Here is a 10,209-nt window from a genome sequence, read left to right on the forward strand (position 1 = left end):
TTGCAACTCTAATTCTGGCTACACTTCCATACAATAATGGATTATTTTCACTTTATCTAATCTCTCCGTGGCCTCTATAGAATCCCATTTTACTAACAGTTCTCTTAAGGGACTACTGGGAGGTATATCCCTCAGTCTCTTGCCGGTCTTTTTACTATTACAACCTCCCATTTTTCAGGTTTCAATAAAAAGGTCCCAAAGGTGCCTCTACTGACTGGGAATTTCAAAAAAACTTTGTTTGAGGAGCTTCAGCCTCCTCTACTGAACTTCAAATTTCTGCCTGATGCTCAGGACTTTATACTGAAACAACTTCCCGATCTCTTGATTGCCCAACTTTCCCAACGTCAGGTCTTACATCTATCGGGACTTGAACACACGAAGCCTCGGCCTTAAGAAACCGGGTCGTGCCTGACTCCCTCAGTCAGGAAAAATAACTGCCTGATTTTTAGTTTGCCTAACCCGCCAATTTTTAGGCTTCACCGTATCAGGACTTAAAAGCAAACCACAGCCTCCTTCGCTGGGGTTTGTGCCTGACTCCCTTTGTCAGGACTTACTTTGCCTGCAGGGCTTGTGTGCTACCCGAATCCTTCTTGGGACTGACAAATCTTACTCGAATCTTTCTCGAGACTTACAAATCTGCCTGACTTCTCTCTGTCAGGACTTACTTTACGTGCGTGCCATTCATACACAGTAATTCTCTCTGCACGCCCGGAGGGGGGGGGCCCTTTATTCCCCCTTGGGACACGACTCACTCACACTAATTCCAAGCACCGCCCTCTGTTTCCAGCCGGCCCCTTCGCAGGAGTCTGGAAACGCGGTACTAAGGGGTCCATTCTCAGGTCGAGGGTCCAGCTGCCGGCTTCGTCTCACTCACACACACATGCGCACGTCTCCCACTCCCGCCACCGGCTTCGTCTCACTCACACACACATGCGCACGTCTCCCACTCCCGCCACCGGATTTCTCACCAGTCCAGTGCTCCGGTGCTCTTCTGCGTCGCTGCTCTTGAGCCGATCCCTCTGGTCCTGATAGCCAGCTGTCCTCTGAGGATCTAAGATGGCCAGTCTTGAGTCTTGCGGCGTGGCTATTCCAGATGAGCGCCCCAGCTGAAATAAACAGGGCCAGGGGACTTCTTCTCCTTTTTAATGCCTTTATTAAAAGTGATCAGCTCAGGATTGGGCAGCTCGGCGGGGCTGCAGTTTTTGGGGTTTTCTCCGTGGGTTTAGAGTCGGGGTCCCACAAAGAATGCTGGTCTTGGAGTCACTTTGCATAACCCCCCCCACCTTCTCAAGTGTCTTTACTATTCTGGGAAAGGTACAACTTAGCCTCGGGCAAGGCTCTGCTAATACAAAAAGAGCGATTAGCCTCAACGACCTGTGATTACAATAACAAAACACGCAAAACTTAGGCAGATACAGTGATCTAGGTGCCTTTTTGTAACTTTTTCTCACAAAAAAAATATTAACCGAATTTTTGTTCATAACAGTCCAGAAGCTTAGATAAGTATTTTACTGGTTTCCTGGCCCCGGCCCAATCCTGCGTTAATATGCCATGGGCAGTATGACTGCTGACATCTACAAACAACTGGAATGGCCTTTTCACATCAGGGAGGCTCAGCACTGGTGCTGCCATGAGTGTTTCTTTTAATTCCTTAAATCTATCTTCATCTTGTTTCATCTGTTTTAACTTGTCAGTGGTGAGCTTTTCGTACAGAAATTTTACCTTTTCGCTGTACCTTTCAATCCACTGCCTGCACTATCTTTAAATTCCCAATAATTGTCTCACCTCTCTCTTTGTCTGTGGAGGGGGCAGGGCAATAATCCCTGCCACCCTTTCGGGATCTAACTTATTTTTGGCTTTGGCTAACCAATGTCCTAAATATTTCACTTCGGTGAAAAAGGCGGAGGGGGGGGGGGGGGGGGGTTGGTCTCCCTCCAAGCTCCCGCAGCCCTCAGATTGGGCTTAACCCTGATCAAGGCAGTCCTTATCCGGATAACTCAGTCCCTCTGGGAGACGGAGTGCCCGAATACCCATGCCGCTGGAAGCCGTGGCTACCTTTGGCAAGCTAAGTGATTTTCAGCTCATTAGTGATTATCAGCTCTCTTAGGATTTCAGCTCATGCTTGCCAAAAGCGCCATAGGGCTAGGGGGTAGAAGCAGACGGCCAGAGAGGAGAAGGAGAGGTCCTGGCATTCCACAGCGATGGTTTATTGAGGGGTCTGTGAAGGGTTCAAAGGACAGCTCTTCTTCTGCCGAATGGGCTAAAACAGCCCCTTTTTGTAGGATATAGGGGGATCCAAACTTGTCCAATAGTAAGGGTTAGGGGAAAAGTGACCTATGGGGTTAAAAAGATAAGCTATGGGTCGCCGGGCAGAAGACAGGAGCTTATTTTGCGGTCTCATCATGACTCAGCAGTTCCTACTGTTAAGTCTCAGCCCTCCACGGAGCCTTAGCCAATTCTATGGAGTCTGCTACACTTCGGGCTCTGTGAACTGAAGTTTCAACTTGGACACTTTCAGCCCTTTGTGCCCCAAGAAATTCAATAACACTATAGTACTCATCCTTACAGTCCTCTTCCCTTGGACCAGCAATCAATGTCATCTACATACTGCAACAATTTTGTCCCTTCCACTGGTACAAAGTGACTCAGCACTTGTTCAAGTGCTTGGCCAAACAGGTTTGGTGAGTCCATGAACCCCTGAGGCAAAGATATCCATCTGAACTGCTGCTTTCGGTTGGTCTCCCGGTCTTCCCATTGAAATGCAGGTTTATCTCTGCTGTCCTTGGCTAAAGGACAAGTCTAAAAGGCATCTTTCAAATCAATTATGCTATAACACATGTCGTTGGGAGAGACATTATTTAACAAATTGAAAGGATTCAAAACCGTGGGGAACAGTGTCTTAGTCTTTTCGTTCACAGCCATTAAATCTTGCACCAATCTGTAACTGCCATCTGTTTTCCGCACTGCCAGTATTGGGGTATTATGTCTGGACATGCAAGGCTCCAATGATTTTTTCTTTACCAGTTCTTCTATCACTGGTTTCAACCCCCTCCTCCCTTCCATGGGAATGGGATACTGCTTTACCCTAATCGGGTTTCAGGCCTCTCAATTTCGATGTGGATTGGTTCTATGTCTAACCTCCCTGCTTCCCCTTGTGTGTACTAGACCTTTGGATCTATTTTCCCTTTGTCTTTGGTAGTGAGTTGGTACAAACTCACCTTGAGCTGGGATTCCTGTACCACTAAGCGGATTTCTAATGTTATCAATAAATCCCTTCCCAGCAGGTTATAATCTGCTTCTTCAACCAGTAGCATGTTTCCGATGCAAAGCTTGTTTTCTGATTCTATTTCAACATTTTTAGTAACCGGAACCTTAAAAGGTTCCCCCTTTGCCCTGATTACCATCATAGTATCTTTGTGTATAGAGCATCCAAGTGGTAACCGCTGCACAGTGCTTCGCTCTGCTCTAAAAATCTACTAGAAATAATACTTCTTGCTTGTGGGGTCCTATTGTCAACTTTATCAAGGGCTCCTTGGATCTTCTGGACCCCAAATTAAAAAGCCCCTGACACCTCTAATCTTCCTGAAAAATTTTCTCATCCTTGATTCTCTTCGGACAATCTCTTCAAATGTGGCCTTTTTGTTTGCTGTAAAAGCACTCTATGTTTTTTCTGGTTGTTTGGGTCCTCACCTTGGGAGGGGTTCTGTTTCCTCAGTGGTGGTTGGCTTTGTGCTGGTTTTGCCGATTCTCAGACCTGTACCTGTTTTTGTGCCTCCCTTACTGCAGCCACTAGCACCTTTTCTTGGATTTTCTGTTTTTCTTTGTCTCTTCTCATGTAAACCTTTGTGCTTCTCTAAGCAAATCCTGCAATTCTCTATCCTGTCAGCCCTCTATTTTCTCTAGTTTCTTCCTTATATCTTCCCATGATTTTGCCACAAATTGCATTTTCAGTAGGACAGCCCCAATTGAGGATTCAGGGTCTGTTCCCGAATACATTTGAAGGCTCTTTCTCAGCCTTTCCAACCATTTGGTGGGTGTCTCACCCTTTCCCTGGCATTCCTCGAGTACTTTACTCATATTTTGCCCTTTTGGTACCGCCTCCCGTATACCTTGTATCAACATATTTCTGAGGTTTGGCAGGTTCTGCCTGCCTTCCTCCGTCTGAGCGCTCCATGATGGTTTCTGGTCAGGCCACCTCTGGTCCCCTCGCTCTCCCGGGGGGTTCCTATGTTCCCAATCTCAGATCAAAGCTTGTCTTATCATTTCCCTCTCCTCGTTATTAAACAACGACCATAATATGGCATTCAGGTCATCATAGGTATAGATGCTGGTTCCTAGAATGTGGGATCTCAGCGCCTCAGGACTGAGGTGCAGAGTCACCGAGACCACCCTTGGGGGGCTTGGAAGTCCTGGAATGTTGCCAGAAGTGTCTGGTGGCTGGACTTTGATCCTGCACAGGAGACGACACCTGTATGAGGATGGGAGGATCACACTGGGATAAATGGTGAAGGGATAGGTTAATTATAGTGCGAAACACAGGTTTTAGAATTTTGGTACAGGGGGGTCTAGAGAAGTAAGATGGAGGAATTGGGGCTTGTCCTGTCCTTCTTCTTCTTCTTCTTGGCCTCCATCTTCTGTGGTGGTGGTGGCACTTTGGGATTGGTTCTTACTAAAAGTGCACTTATCAATAAGGGTGAAAAGCATTGGGGAAAATAGGTAAATATCTTATATGTAGTTTTGAGTATAAAGATAAGTGACCGCCTCGAAGGCAGTCAGTGTGTCCATGGCTGACGTGCTGTGTGGACCTCTGTCGGGCCGAGAGAAAATCTTGTAGATAAAAGCTAATAAACACTGAAGACCGAGAAAAAACCTGAAGACTCTTCTCATCCTTTGGAGCGCGAGCTGTCCCAAGGCCTCCCCGAGCCTTTCCAGGCTATCAAAACAGCCGAGAACGGGACACTAGAAATTCATCTAATCTTTCTGCCACCCCCAACGGATCATCCATCAGCTTCCCCATCTCTTTATTGAAAGCCCTGATGTCTCCAGTATTGATCAGCAGGTTTATGAAGCCGATAATTCCTGGAGCAGTTGGTACTTCCCGTAAAGGGAAGAGGTTGGGTTTCTCTTCCTCATCCTCACTATCGTCAGTATTTACCTTCCTCGTTCTTCGTTGTGTTCAGTGAGCTGGGGGAGAGCTGGTTCTCCCCGTGGGGTGTGGGTTCATTTCTCTTCTGTTTTTGGTGGTGGCGGGGGCTGGGACTGCTCCTGTGGGAGCTGAGGTGCTGAAGCCTGCTCTTGTGAGAGCGAGGCTTCTGGAGGTGGTACAGGCACCAGAGGTGCCTGGCCTTGCAGAGGACCTGTGACTGCGGGCACAGGGACCTTGGCTTGCATGGGCTGGGGCAGAGGAATCAGATAGGAAGGTGGGAGGTTATCCAAAGGTTCCCATTCCTTGTCCCGGGTCGCAGCATCCCTGCGTGTTCTTATCGGGAATAACCCTGAACTAGTGTTCCCCCACAGTCTGGCGTACTCTATTTCCTCCAAGTCCTACGGGTGCTTGCCAGCCACATGATCATATAAAGTTTGGCAAGTCCACCTCTCAAACATGCCAAAAACAGGCCAGACCGAGTACCTCCTGATCTCTCTGCCTCCCCATTTCTCAATGCAAAAATGAACCATTCTCTGCTTAGATTTTTCCCCTCCTCTCGGGGTTGTCTTCCCAATGTTCCAACATCTGCCCCAATGGACTATCCCTTGGGATTTCAGGCAGAACTTTTTCTTGGGCCCTTGAAGGTTTTTCCTGGGGTTTTTCCTGAGCCTTACTCTTGTTCGGTCCCATTTTCTGGAAAACGATTTTTCCCAACCTTTCTTACTTTAAGTTTTCTGCTGGGATTCTTGGAAAGAATCCTGGGTCTCTATCCGGTACCGGTTTTATACTTGACGTCTGTTAAAAAAAACCTACCAGCTTACTTAGCCTCTCAGAGAACCGTTCCGTGGGCTTTTCGCCTGGTAACGAGCTCTCTTACCTGAATCCCGGACCAGAAGGTTTACCAGCTCCCAAATCCCTAGGAACATCCCTTCCCTTCTGATCCAATTCCGTGACTCCACCCCTGAACTCTCCCCTAGTTTCAGGCTTCACATGTGCAATGAGTCAAGGAGTCTGCTTCCTCCACGACCAACCACTTTCCTCACGGGAGAGTGGAACTGCAATCTTGGAGTCCACACTCGCTTTGTGGTAATATCACGTCTCACACACACGCTTGATCACACTCCACTCAACCATGCGATACGGTTCCTTTTTCACGTGGATTCTTCATGCACGTAGACTTATTAGAGTGAGAAGGCACCGTGGCTTTGGAGATCCCTCTCTAGATCGCTCCGAATTTCCCGAGAGCTCTGGGCCTGTTTTTATCCCCTCTTTGATTGTGGCTCTGGCTTTGATTCGGAATCTGATTGGTTCCAAAGGTCCCCAATCCCGTCAGGCCGCTAAAATCAGCGGGGCACCTCCTGACCGGAGAGGGGGTCCCCGAACTCCCAAATAAGATCATGCTGGGGTCACCAGGATTGTTATAATTGATCAACAAGAAAGCCAAATTAATAAATGCAAAAGATTTTATTTTCACGACCAAAAATACGGTCCTTGAAAGCTACAGTCAAAGAGACAGTGTCGAACCCGGGATCAGCACAGGGTGAACCTAGATCTGACCTCTATCGCATCGGACCTCCTTCTGTTCACAAATGCCGACTCCGACTCCGGCAGGGCTGTTTTACACAGTTTGTTCCGCCTGAGGCAGAGGTGCCCTAATTTCTTTTGTCACCCCGCATATGTATGAAGCTTCTTTTTACTGTACAGGGCTGGACAATTGCTGTTTCTCGGGTGGCAGTGAGCTCTGATAATGTCAGGAGAAGTCGTGTTTAGGATGTAGGTTTTTGAGGACTTCTATTATCTTGATTGATGATACTTATCGAGTGCTGGTCGTTCTTGGGTGTTCCCAGAAGCCCATCTCCACACCAGCCACATCCTTTTTACTTGTAAATGAGGCATTCATTCCTGCTGCCACCAGGAGTTTCGCAACTTTGGTGTGGAAATCTGCCTCTGGGTAGTCAGTGGTCAGAGGCTGGTTGCATGTTTAGTTTATTTTACAATTTTTATTTCATACATTTTCTATTTAAGCATGAATTACTTTACATTATATATTACACAAGTGTTGACACTTCTAAGGAAAACTTCAAATACTTGGAGATGACAAGATAGGTAAGTCACAGAGGTCCAAAAGCCAGGATGACAATTGAGACAGGGAGATAAAAGAGTAGTTTAAAAGCATGCAATTAACTCCTGCTTCTACAATACAGACATAATCCACCTGTGGTTTGGACTACTAATATTCAGAATGCAGATGTTTTGGAAGTAAAGTTGTGGAAGTGCAAAAGTACAGCGATTCAAAGAAAATCACTTAACGGCATAACCTGTTAAGAAAGCATTCCTTTATTCAGTACTGGAACGTGCTGGAGGTGTCCTTTTCCATAAACACACCTGCTTGGGCATTGTTCCCTCGGGGTTTTATACATTTTAATAGTCAAAGAATTCCCCAAGCCGCGCTCAAAGTCTGTCCCCCTTGGCACGTAATAGGTACGTAATTAAAAATTCCTTGGATTTTTGGTCCTTTATGTTTTCGTGGAGCAAGATTGTCATCTACTGTCTCTTGGTCAGAACTGCATTCTTTATTTTGGGGTGTTTTATATGATTCCAGCGTCTTCCTCATCATGTCCTCTGCTTGAACTTCCATGCTTGTGCATGCGCTGTCCATCTGTACTGACTTGTTCACCTCTTATCTTGGTAACGTGAGACTCATGCAATTAGCCTCAGCAAGGCAAAACTCATGAGTCTTTCATCTTGACAGGTTTCTACTTATTTAGTGTTCTGAAGGTCTTAGGGCACTGTAATCAAGCCACAGCTGGGGAGGTTTGCTCATCTTCTCAGTCCCTTGTTATCAGCGTTCTACTATGAGCTAATAGTCTAAATAGCAATTAAAACAAAGATACGAATGGCAGTTATATGGTAAAACTAAGCTATAGATTGAAAGTTACAAAGTTTAAGCAAAATCAAGGAAGTAAAACTAAATTATAAAATGAAAGTTACAATGTTTAGGCAAACTACAAAAACAAGTAAAAACAAGCTACCAAACTAGGCAAAAATACAAAATTCTTTGTTTAACTCCTTTCAAAAGCTAGGATATATGATTTCTGAGTCTGATTCAGGTAGGATAGCACACTGAGGTAAAATATAGGTTTAGGACCATCTAACAGGACATGATGGTGAAGGAGGAGGTGAGTTGCGGCATAAGGACTTTACAATTAAAAATTGTAAAGCAGGTATGTTTTATTCCAGCTGGGACACATGGGGGATATTTCCACCAAAGACGTGCGTACCTGGCTAAGAGAGGTTTCAGGTTTAAATACACATTGATCCTCCAAGCTCACACCTCCCTGCCTGCCTATTGCAGGTAAACCAGGACTCCTGAACAACTGACCAATATGATCAAGCAGAAGCCGTTCATTGTTTACATTACACACACTTTTATAGATTCTACAAACTGCTAAGATCACACTTCTTGATTGGTGCCTTTGTCTTGTTCTCTCGTTCTCTGCCTCCATTTCTCAGTGTCCGTGATTGGTTACCGTGCAGGTGTCCTACAGTACTCTGTTATCTAGTTCTTGCGATCCTGGTATGCCGTTTCTCAGCTTCTTCGTTCTTATTTTAGCACAGCTGATGTCTTAGTAACCTTGATGAATTCCCCAGTGCCCTGAGAAAATTCTGATAAGAACAGTTACAAGCGGTATGGCTGGAGCACACTGAGGCCTAAGTTGTTCAGATACATTGCTACAATTCCCCCTTCTTCTTCTTGCACCAGCCAGACCCTCTTTACTGTATTCTCTACTAAGCAGGTCACCAACTTAATTATGCATGGAATAACACAAAGCAATAAAATAATGACTACTAATACCAACAAAGTTCCCTTTACCATATCTTTCAACCATCCGGTTATTCCCCATCCCTTAAACCGTTCATCCAAACCCCAGTCATTCACAGTCAATTTCTTCATGTTATCTTGTAGTTGTTTGAGTTTCTTGTGAATGGATGCAGAATGGTCAGAGAGGTTCATACAACACATTCCTTCAAACTCCTCACAGATTAAAAAGATAGCTGATGGAAGCTTTCTTACAGTCACATTTGCACCAGTACTGCCAGGATAAGTCCAATTGTGGGAGTATTCTGTCACATTCTTATACCATGGAGAATTGGGATTAAGAATGACGCTATTATTTTTGGGACGTGGGACTAGGACATTGCTCATATTAGTTGATTTTGGGTTTAAAAAGTAGTTAAAAAACAAGTAATAATTTCCAGGTACCGAGCCTAGCAAGTCTAGTTCTTGAGGCTCTAGTCCACTTTCACTCAGTAACTGTGTTGTCATACCTGCTTGGAAGCCCTCGCCATTTGGCTTAATCCCCAGCCTTTTGCACACGTCCAATTTTGTACCACCACTGGTTATGTTACACCATCAATCCTCCGTGTTCGGCCTACTGGCTTCCACGTATGGTTTTCCTCCAGCTCCTACCCATTTTGCAAACTTAGTAAAGTCACTTATTGGGATACCAATTTAAAAATGTATGGAAAGGATCTCCTGGCATGGCTAAGGATAAACAAAAGGAATCTACCCCGGTAGCATTGGCCCAAGTAAGCTGCATATTCTGTCAATGCCATCCTGGTGGGTTAATTTAGAGAAGCAGCCAGCACTCCGACCCCCACAGCCAACCAGTGTGAAAAGATCAGCCCCAGCAAGGAGGCAAAACCACAAGCTCCTCCACCAAATGAGCCGGAGTCTGAAAAACAAGATGGAAGCAAAAAGAGCACTGACAAACCCAATCCAAAGCTGAGAAGAAGCACAGCACCCCACAACAAGGATAGACAACAACACTCCACGAAGAAAAAGGCCAGAGAGTTCATCCACCATCCAGAACACGGACCCCTAGAAAACACTAAAAAGCCCAAACAACCCTGCCTCCCACACAGCCTGCATGGCCACAACCCATGGGCACCAGGATGCATGAAAAGGAAACAAGCCCAGCGCTTCTTGAGGTTTATGGGGAATTAACTTTTATTCCTGTTACTTGGAATAACACCACCCAGGTATTGAACTTTTGGGTGTG

Source organism: Melozone crissalis, unplaced genomic scaffold, assembly GCF_028551555.1.
Source record: "Melozone crissalis strain CALT ecotype California unplaced genomic scaffold, PUWL_Pcris_2 ptg000074l_1, whole genome shotgun sequence".
Taxonomy (NCBI): Eukaryota; Metazoa; Chordata; class Aves; order Passeriformes; family Passerellidae; genus Melozone; species Melozone crissalis.